At 30.6% G+C, this 11197-nt stretch overlaps 1 long non-coding RNA gene across 1 annotated transcript in view; it reads right to left on the bottom strand.

Annotated features, from left to right (window-relative positions):
- Nucleotides 1-3736: 3736 nt before the first annotated feature.
- The window catches only part of LOC115874945, a 32634-nt gene continuing 25173 nt past the window's right edge, over nucleotides 3737-11197 (bottom strand). The window contains exon 3 of the long non-coding RNA XR_004048932.1: nucleotides 3737-4637. This is a non-coding gene — a long non-coding RNA (uncharacterized LOC115874945). The remainder of the gene's footprint in view (nucleotides 4638-11197) is intronic.

Below are 11197 nucleotides of genomic sequence, written 5' to 3'. Positions count from 1 at the left end.
TCAAATGTCTCCGTTTGCATAACTTTTTTCGGAAAAACAAAAGATAGGACTTTTGTAGATAATTAAATTTAGAACATTTTACCTTCAATATTTTTTTTTCTAAAATAAACAGTAATAGAGATTTTAATTTTTTACTATACGTTTTATAAATTTTCCAGTTATTTTAAACCAATCAGCTATAATTTTTGCGTCAACACTATAGTAATAATATAGACACAGATTATACAGATTATAATCTTTGTTTTTTCTTTATTATTTTTCGTGGTTCCAATTTTCGGAATCGGGCACTAGTTAGGTGACTAGTTTGCGCACATAGCAAGCCCACTTATGGCCTCTAAAATTGTGCACAGCACCTGACCCGTGCAGTTATTAGAGAGATATCGGAAAACCGAATAGCGTCATCCAGTATTTATGCGCACCTTATCATTGTTACGATATGCGCGAGTCAATTTTTAACGCAACACCCGCTAATAACGTTACCACCTGACGTAATTTGCGGATCAATTACACCAAGCGCTCTTTCTAAATAACCTCTGATAACGTTTAAAAATTGCTTAAATCGGCATGTGCGGGTATTTGACAACCCGAGCCGGCCGGCGCGGCAAGATCTTTTATTTTAGGTTATGTTTGAATTGTTTTAAATTATTGCTTTAGTTTTATTAGGTAATTTGATATTTAAGTAGCTGGGATTAGTTTTAATTAAATAAATATGGCCCAAAATATGGATTCCACCTCTTCCAATACTAAAGAACCTATAAAGAGTCTTAGGTTTACAGCCGATGACGACTTAGCCCTTCTAAGAGAATTTGTTGCTTGTTGCCCTTAACCCATTGGCAGACGTTGAACAATAAAGCACTGGAAATAAGCACTTTAGCCCTTTAGTTTTAAAATACCTAGTAAACAAAACAATTTCAAAATTAGGTTAAGTTTAAATAGCGGACGCGACGCGATCAGAATTCTTTCCGTTCCGATAACTATAAATGAAGAGAATTAATACCACCTCACGTAAAGGAAATAACACCTGGCCTTATTAACGTCCAGTTGCACGCTATTCGGTTTAGCGATATCTCTCTATTACGCTGTTTATTGTTATTTTGCGCGAGTTTATTTTTACGCAGAGGAAATTTGACTCGTTTGCACATCGTCATAAAAAACAATTTTCGTACCACGAATTAGGGACAAGATTTTTATCTGTATACTTATAGGATACCTAATCTGTGATATAGATAAACCAAGTATAATTTTAAGCATAAAAACAATTAAAAATAACGTTTAGATATTATTTATTAAATAAAATCTTCTCTGACGTCATCCTGAGCGTCATTTTCGTCCTCAACTAAAATGCAAACGTTTGTGCAACTGATTCCGTAGCACTGAACACACTTTGAACAACATTTAAGACCCAGTTTTCTACAAGAGCAATTTTTAGAGCACTGACTCTCTTTGCAATTAAAAAAAAATAATTTTAGTAGGTCAGGAGGCGCCACATCTTCTATTGATTGAATAGGTGTCAGATTGCCTTTTTGATTTTTCTTCCATCCTATTGTAAAGGATCTAACTTGTTACCAATCCATTCTTGAATCTAAAAAATACACCTTATAACATTTTCTATAATAGATATATCTTTACAGTTACCTGAAAGTATGTCCTAAGTAAATGGAGGTTTGCAGAGTTCTCGTTAGTGCTACGGAATAGAGTTACGTTAGTGCTACGGAATCAGTTGTACAAACTTTTATATTTTAGTTGGTGACGAAAATGACGATCAGGATGACGTCATAGCAGATTTTTTTTAATAACTTTAATTTAATAATAATTTTTTTAACAATAATTTTATTTAATAAATAATATTTAAACATTATTTTTAATTGTTTTAATGCTTAAATTTATACTTGGTTTATTGATATTTTCACTATACTCTTAATGCCAATAATCAATAATTATAACTGATTGGTTTAAAAAACTGGAAAATTTACAAAACGTATAGTAAAAAATTGCTCTATCTCTATTAATATTTATTTTAGAAAAAAAATTATTGAAGGTAAAATATTCTAAATTTAATTCTCTCCAAAAAACATATCTTTAGTTTTTTCGAAAAAAGTTATGCTAACGGAGATATTTGAAAAAAAAGAAAAAATCTGAGATGACGGCGGTTTTTTTCAAACTTCCCCCACTGGGACCGAATGGGACTTTTGAGGGGTTAAATAGGAGATCATTATCTACACATTCCCGTTGAGATTGGTTGGTTACTAATTTTTTCCACCTTTACATATAATACTCGGCTACGTTTACTGGCTTATAATGAAATATTATCCGAAAGAAGCCCGCAGAGCATTTTAGTGAACGAGAACGCTGCCCAAAAAAGCACTGCAACTGTAATACCCTGGTAATTTCTGTAAAATTGTATTTATGTACTGTGAAGATTGTATTTATTGTGCTTGTCGTCATCCCAGTAGCTACAGGCTACAGGTTCTAGAATTTTCACTAGTGAGTATTTATTGTTTCATTTTTCGCTATAATAAGCGGTAGCAAATTAAAAATCATGAACATAGGTAATAAAATAACATAATATTTAACAGACAGAGAGCAGTAAGTTATCTTCTGTTATCAGTCTTCATTAAGTGTCAGAGTATGAATTGAATCATTGGTCAAGAACCATTCATTAGCTGTAAAATCATTAGGGCAGCCAATATTCGAACAGTTCAAAATGTGCATGGGATTTCCTGTTTCCAACGCCGATGCACCACCCGGTATAAAGTAAACAGAGCTGCAACATGTCAGTTTTAAAAAGACTAAAGTCTTAAGTGATTTCTAAAATCAAATTGATTTAAATCTTAAATCAAATTCAACATACAGTTCAAATGATTTAAGTCTTAAGTCTAACTTAAATAATTTTATTTCAAGTCAAGTCATTTTTGTAAAGACTTAAATCAATATACCTAACGTTATTTAAGTCATTTTGATCTGCAAGTTAAGTCATCAAAATGACTTCAATCAAAATAATTAACGTCAAATCAAGTCAGCCAAAATTGCACCCCAAAAATTGTGATTATAATAATTTAACTTAAGTCTTCCATAAACAGACTTAAACCTTTTTAATGATTAAGTCTTTTCTAAAAAGACTTAAATCATTTTCTATTTCGGAAAAAAGATTTCAAGAACAAATCATTTTGAAAAAGACTTAAATTTTAAGTCTTATGTCGGGCTTTCGAAAAATGACTTCTGAAAAAATCAAATGACTTAAATATAAAAACTTAAGCTTTCTGTGAGATTGGAGCTCTGAAAGTAAATAATAATAATAATAATAGCTCCCGTATATGTATAGAGTTTAACGCCTTGGGAGTAGCAAGGTACAGCTTGCCATGCTAGAGCCGTTCGGTATACAAGGAAGGTAATGTGGCACTACGCTTCACCCGCCTATTATTACCTCAGGACTGTGAATCCCAAGTACTCATTTAAGGCTGAGTCGACCTAGGTACCTAAACTATTTTTATTTTATTAAAAATAGTCGGCTGATGAAATGCCGGCTGTGGGATTCGAACCCACAACCTTTAGATTGGTAGACGAGAGCTGAATAAATTATTTTTTTAAAGAATTAGTATTTTTAATTCCGTTATATTAAAAAAAATAAACTTATAATAAACATAACTTATAATAAAAATAACAAATAAATGCATAACAAAAACGCTGTATTTTAAAACTTTCGGACACAAGTATTTGAAGAACAGAAAAATACAAAAAAAGACATATACTTTATTTGAAAAACATTTTAATATGTATAACAGATTTTATTTTATTTATTTAAAATAAATGGAAAAATAGATAATAGTCTAATAAAAAATATAATCAAAATTTTTTATGAATAAGCGTGCTGAGGATGATAAGAGAAAAACAATTCTTATGGGGAGATCACATTAAATTTTTTTAACTATCAAAACCATAACCCAATTTCATAAAACACTTTGATAGCTCAATAGGTAGATATATAAAAATACAAACAGAAACTTACTTAATTTTTGTATAAAATTTTAATAAAACATTGATAATAATTTAATAATATTGACAAAATATAATTAAAATCTTGTTGGTAAGGAAATTATGACTAGAAGAGAGAAACATTATTAAAACAAAATATAAAGAACCAGAAATTTATAGAGGCCGTGATAGTTGTTGATGTGGCTATACATAATATTTAGGTCACAAAAGAAATTGTGTGGATTATTGACACAAGTCAATCAATTATAGTCACGCAAGTGTGTGTGTCTGTTACAAGAGTACACATATTGTATTATAAATATAATATAAATCGATATAAAAATTTCTTTGATAATGCATTTTTTAATTACCTTTCACATCAACAAGACAACAAATTACGATTTTATATTACATATATTTTTTACATTTACAATATAACTAAATTACAAATATAATTAACAATATACACAAAGTAGTAAGTATATAAATAGAATATTTCGTAAAAATAGTGATACTTTTTGATTTAGTAGGGCTTGAGAGTAGTGCCGTCAGATCCTTTAACTGTGAGACCAATTTTTCCTGTTACTAGTAGAACAACTACTATTATTACAATAATAATCACTAACAACACTGCTAGACAAACGATTCTCCATAGACAGGATAATCTGGAAACAATAAATATACAAATCAATTAAAAATTCTAGAATAGTATACAGTGTCACAGATAAAGTCCGCATCATATGAAACTTCTTTATACAGGGTGGTCCGAACTGTATTCCGGAAACTTCGGCAGCATAAAAAGCCGTAAAAATAAGTAAAAAAGTTCGTATAAATGTATGTCCTAAAATGGTTAGTTTCGGAGATACATTGTTAGTTTTTTTTCATAATATCTGAAGTAAAGTCAATATTTGGATAAAAATTAGTGTCTGGAAGTTTTTTGACATGCGAAATTTGATTTTGATGTCAATATGACTCTCTTTGTAGGGGGCGCCACCTATACGTCGTACAAAATAAAAACCGTTGCGAGCTATCGATTCGGCTAATAAATGTGTCTAAAAAATACCACTACACAAATATGGCCGTTATGGGACGTTTTCAATGAGCTTTAAATTTCCCACTCGATACTGTGTTGGCAACGCCGAGGAAGCGTTTGCAGCGGTGCCACGTTTATTTGACATTTGCCAGAATTTTCTGATCGTTAGTTGGGAGTTGTGTCTCGTGTGTATTGTATCTTTTAAAACCTTTATCTATCGATCGAAAACTGTTGTTTTCAGAATAGTTTGTGTAGTAGTTGTTAGTTTTTTCTTTGAAAATACATAAGCAGTTAAGTAATCGGTGCCAAAAATTAGTGTCATCTTTGATACAATATTTTGAGAAAGAAAGGGACAATAACGGCCCGTTATATTATAATAAAGTATTTTAAAGTAGACCAGTAAAGTGAGTTTTTTTTTATTTTGAGAAAAAAACCTACTAATCTTCTATGGAAAATACTTATTAATTCTTCAAATATTTCAAAAAGTTGCCTATATATATGATAATCATTTACCACTCTTTATAATAGATAGAATAATTGCCCGAAACCCAGACTGTTATGTTTTAAACATTTTGTTTCAAACAATATTTTTAAGACACCACTACTTGTTTTAAATATTTGTTTAAAACAGAGTATTAAATACGTTTGGTGTGCAGGTGTTTATTTAAATAAAAAATTAGAAAAACTCTTTCAAAAGAAAAAAAAAACAACTATAATACAAAAGGAATAAAAAACAGAGTAATCAGCTCAACTTAATATTGTCTAAATAAACTATTAATTCTGTACTACTACTTGGAGGAGCACCATTAAGGTTTCTAAAATCGAATTAAGTTTTGTCCTTTGGCTTTATCATTACTCAACACGATATGGTTTAAAGCAGAGTATAAAAGTGTTTTAAACATAGAGTATTTTAAACATATTTTCGACTTTGTATTTACAATGTTCTTTAAAACCATAAAAAATTGTTTTAAACAATAAAAAACATGTTTTGTTTAAAAATAGTTTTTTTCAGCGCTGCTTTAAACTATTTAAAACTGTTAACAATTTAAAGTTTATTTTAGAATATTTATTAGATCTTAAAAAAATTTTAAAAATATTTCACTTCCGATTGCAATCTGGCAACAATGCTGTCTAAAATCAACGCACGTGCTCGATGACATGCAACGGATTTTATTTTGTACGACGTTTACATATGTTTTAACTGTTTCGAAGAGTAAAAACTTTTCTCGGCCGTACCTGTATAAAGCTACTGAGTGAAAGCATTTCCGTGACTTTTTACATAAAAAATATCTCTTGGTAAAAATCGCTACGAGCAACTGTTCTCAAGATATTTAGAATGGAAATCAAAAAACTTCCAGACACCAATTTTCATCCAAATATTGACGTTACTTCAGAAATTATTTGGAAAAAATCGAAATACAGATGAAAATTCTAAACCCTGTACCTCCGAAACTAAGCATTTTAGGACATACATTTAAAAGAACTGTTTTTACTTATTTTTATTTGCAGAATATGCTGCTGAAGTTTCCAGAATACAGTTCGGACCTCCCTTTATATAGTTTGCATCACACAATCAAATATTTTTACAACAAAATTTTACATTTCGTAAAAAACTATTAATTTATTCAAAACATTGAACTAAACATATGCGTGCTAGATAAATATTTCAAATGACGGGTCCCTATCAGTATCACGAGAACCGGCAGCTATTGGTTAAAAATTACGTTTCATCTAGAGGGCTGAAATTGACATATTTATATAAAATTAAAACAACTTCTGCAAATAAAGTTTTTCAAAATTTGGCCAGAAAACCTGTTTTTTAACCATTTATTATTTTAAACGTCAAATTTGACAGATACACGAGACCAACAGAGTAAATTTTCTTACGTCATTTTTAATCTAACTCATTAACTCTTAAATGATGCGGACTTTATCTGTGACACTGTATTACATAATGAGTGTTGTAAAAAGCATATTACGCGCGATTGGAAAACTAGAAATTATATTATCGTTGATTGAAAGAATTGGAAAGATACGCAACCTAATGGGTAAATTCGTGACAAGGCTGATTTGATTTCCCTTTACGTCTCAAGTGCTTACGGTGGTGACACCAATCGTTCTGCGGTCAACGCATAAAACACTTTTTTTCTCTAATTCGTCCAGCGAAGACATATCGAAAACGGTGTGGATCTGAAAGCGACAGTGTTGCCATATTAAAATGTGTAATATCTATAATACGTTTGACGAAAATATCTTTGGATTAAAAATCCGCGTTTATATATTGAAAATTTATTCTTGTTAAACATAGAATAAACAACAATTCTTTTATAGGTAGTGAATATGTTGTATCATCGAAAGAAGTCGTTTAGTTGGCTTGGAAATGACGATTATTGACACTTACCATAATATTTACATATGAACAGCGATCTTCATTTCCAAACCAACTCTGACGCCGTTCTTTGTTTAATCATATAATATTATATTAAATTATTTAATGTTTGTACTTGTTGTTTAACGTACTGTACCCAAAATCTGTAAATCTACGGATTAATCAGTAGTTCTGGCAACACTGTCGCCAGCAACCACTCACTCTTTCGACTGAAAGGAAAACTACGGTCAAGGTTATTAAAAGATAAGGTTGTCTCGTAACTTTTGGACCAATAGGAGCGAAGCGGAATAGCATTCTTCTGACGTAGACAGAACGTATAAAATCATAGATAAAAGGAATAAAAAATAAAATGCGACCGACAAAGAGAGATAAATGGACAATACAATAAAGAAAACACACATCAAACAACTGAACACTATTGACGCCATACACTATAAACAATAAAGTACACAATGAATATCGATTCGGAAATGCACTGTCGGACTGTGGGCAGTTTTTATTCCTTTATCTATGTGTGGTATTATTCCTATGACGTAGTAGATGACGTTTTCGATAATGGCGGATCGAGTTACGAGACAACCTTATGTTTTAATAACCTTGAACTGCGGTACAGTATTCTTTATCCGCTGCGCTGTAAACGACTATCAGCGCGCAGCGGCGCGGAGCTAAACTAAGTATCGGAATTCTCGGACAGGCTGACGGTAACGCCAACTACATCTCGGACAGGTTTTGTGCCTCAAAATCGCCCATAAGGTTGCGCATCTTCTTATTTCTTCAATCAACAATATTACGCATTACTATGCTTCGATCAGCGCGCACGCTGATTTGCAAATTTTAGTCAGCCGGTCATTTAATTGCAAAATTGAAACCAATATATTCTTATGAAGCTGCGAAAACAAATAGTCGACCGATCGACTCCATAAGAATGTATTGTTTTCATTGTATGCAATTTTTATCTGTTCTATTTTTTTATAATAAAACGTACCGTTTAACTAAAAAACACAAAAAATCTGCGAAATTTAACCTTGAATAAAAAAATTGCACACGGATCGATGGGGATTTTTAACATTTCATTTATAATGGTGCTCCGAACCTTTTCGTACCAATTTTATTGTTTTATGGAATGTTTAAAAAACACATGTTAAAATTATTTAAATCAATGTTTTTTTAATTGAACGTTCTTTTATTTAAATTAAAAACACGACTTCTCCAGCCTTGTGTTTATCGCAGAATGACAGAAGGAATCAAGGGAATCAAAGACATAAGCCTATAAAACTTCAAGAAGTTCTTGGATAAGATAAACCATTACAAATGGGCTGAAGAAATTCTTTACGTTTAATTTTTATTTTAAATTAAATTACTTCAATAAGAAACACAATTAACTTTACAAGTGTCATTCATTCCTTTCATATGAAACTACACAAAGAACTTGTGGATAGTCATATAACGTTAAGATAACGGAACGGATATGGAACAGAAACGGAATGTATAGTGAGAATCAACCTTTTTAATCGGATGCGAATTTTGAGGTGGATTTTCATGCACCCGTCATCCGTATCGCGCGCACTTTATCCTAAATTTTCTGTCCTAAAATCCTGTCCGTCATCGTAAAATAATTTAATTTTTCGCATATTAACGGATGTTTTTACAACTGTAATCTAAGCTTACTTTTTTGTTGGCAAATTTGGGACATTTACGCTATCGTGAAGTAGTTATTCTCCTTCTAAAATTTATACGTATAATATATTCCATATCAATTAAACTCAGTTACGTAATCGAGGGCGCGATTTTAAATTCATTGTTACCAAACATGGACATATTCGGCGCCGTGCTGACTAACTGGAATTTAAATTTCGCGCTGGAGATTCAGATGGTAGCTCTGCTGTAAAAAATGCCAAGTTTCTTCATCTACTTATTTATTTCCTGACATTGTCATTCGTTTTGACACTTTAGTTTTGTATTACGAGTTTTGGGTTTCAATATATAATGCTGTGATACTTTAAGCTTGAAAATGTTTACCAGCAGACCTTGCAGTCGAACATTGTTCTTTTTAGAACCTCTTCTAGTGCAAAGTTATGGCCAGCTTAATAGCGGTAAAAAACTCATCGCAACTTTATTAGAATATTTTGAACGCGAAAAACGGATCCTAAAATATTTTGATTAAAAGGAAGAAGTATAAAGTGGATAAATGTATGAAAGTGGGCAACGCTGTGCCGGTCAAGCTTAATGACGTGACTAAATGTTTATTTCGTATGAACTGTATATAATTTTACAGTTTAAAGACTCAAAAAATTAATAATGACTAGTGTAGAATTATTTCTCCAGTGTGCAGCTTCCAATGTCAGAAATGTTATAAAATTTATTGCTCTTGTCCCTTCTATTATCATAGTTGAGTAGTTGCACTCTCGCAAATATTTTCTGCCAGTTTTTGCAAGCTGGCACAGGGACGGATTGACAAAAAATGAGTGCCTTACTGTGCGCTGCTATTAATTGTGGAAATAATTCAAAAAATTGTTCTTTGAGTTTTTTTTAGATTTCCATCAGATGTAAATCGGCAAGCTGATAGTAATTATCAATTAACATTTAATTATATTTGTTTATTTTAGAAGCTCAGATATTATGTAATTAATTAAATGTTATTATTTTTTTTTAGCATGTGTGCAGATTTTAAAAATAGTTTTTTAGATATACAGGTTGTCTCAAATATGCGCATAAAAATATTTTTTGGTCAGGGGATTTTCCATAAAATGTTCATTCCAATAATAATTTACGAGATAATTTATATAAATTGGTTTTTGAAACAATTTTAGAGTAAATATTTTGTACATCTAAAGTCTCCGCAACTGATTCATATTTTTTAAATGAAAGATTTTTATAATAGCATAATCTCTTATAAATTTAGTGGACTGTATTTTTTTATGTTTTTTTTTTATTTATTTTTTATTATAAGTGGTCGTAATATAACAATATTCAAAATATTATAGACAAAATATTGAGTTTATATTTGAGGGAAGAAAAGTGCCACACCTAGCTTTAAACCACCGTAAATATACAGGGTGACCCATTAGTGCGAGGAAGTCCAATATCGTCGTCGTTGTCGAAGATGTGCAAAAAGCTTTATTCATATGTTTCAAGGTTTCTAAAGGGGTCGTGTATCCTAAAATATTTTGTTATATACAGGGTGTCACAAAAAAAAGTTATGGTAAAGTTAGTTTGATTTTTTTTATTATTTTACATCATTCTATATAGGTACATTATTCTATATTGGGTATTTTTTATGGCGTCACCAAAATCGCAATATTTAAAATGGTATATCACAACTTTTTTAAATGCGACATTCTGTATATTATTTTTCTGTCAGATACAGAATTAAAAAGTGAACATTTTTTTATTAATTTAAAGTGTTTCTAAATTTTTACCGCTGTCGCAGATATTCGCAGTATTATATTACATATGGCTCTTTCAACAGTAAATTTTTTTCAAAGCCACCTAATATGATCTTTGTCTAAAAATGTTCACCTTTTAATTCTACATCTGAAAGAAAAATAATATACAAGGTGTTGCATTTAAAAAAAATGAGATACAACATTTTTTAAATATTACGATTTTGGTGACGCCATAAAAAATATCCTGTATAAGATAAAGTAAATTTTTCTACACGAATTTATTCCGATATCCTTCATGTTTAAGAAAACATAGCAAAGTATTAATAAAATTATATTCACTCTAGTTTTTTACCACTTTTCGTATATAATGTTTTTAACCAAAGTTTTAGTAAATAAGAAATAGATTGGCAACACTGC

Source organism: Sitophilus oryzae, unplaced genomic scaffold (genome assembly GCF_002938485.1).
Source record: "Sitophilus oryzae breed Bouriz unplaced genomic scaffold, Soryzae_2.0 scaffold_1307_pilon_pilon, whole genome shotgun sequence".
In the NCBI taxonomy this organism is placed as follows: domain Eukaryota; kingdom Metazoa; phylum Arthropoda; class Insecta; order Coleoptera; family Curculionidae; genus Sitophilus; species Sitophilus oryzae.
The sequence above is the reverse complement of the archived record's forward strand: the minus strand, read 5'-3'. Positions and strand labels throughout refer to the sequence as shown.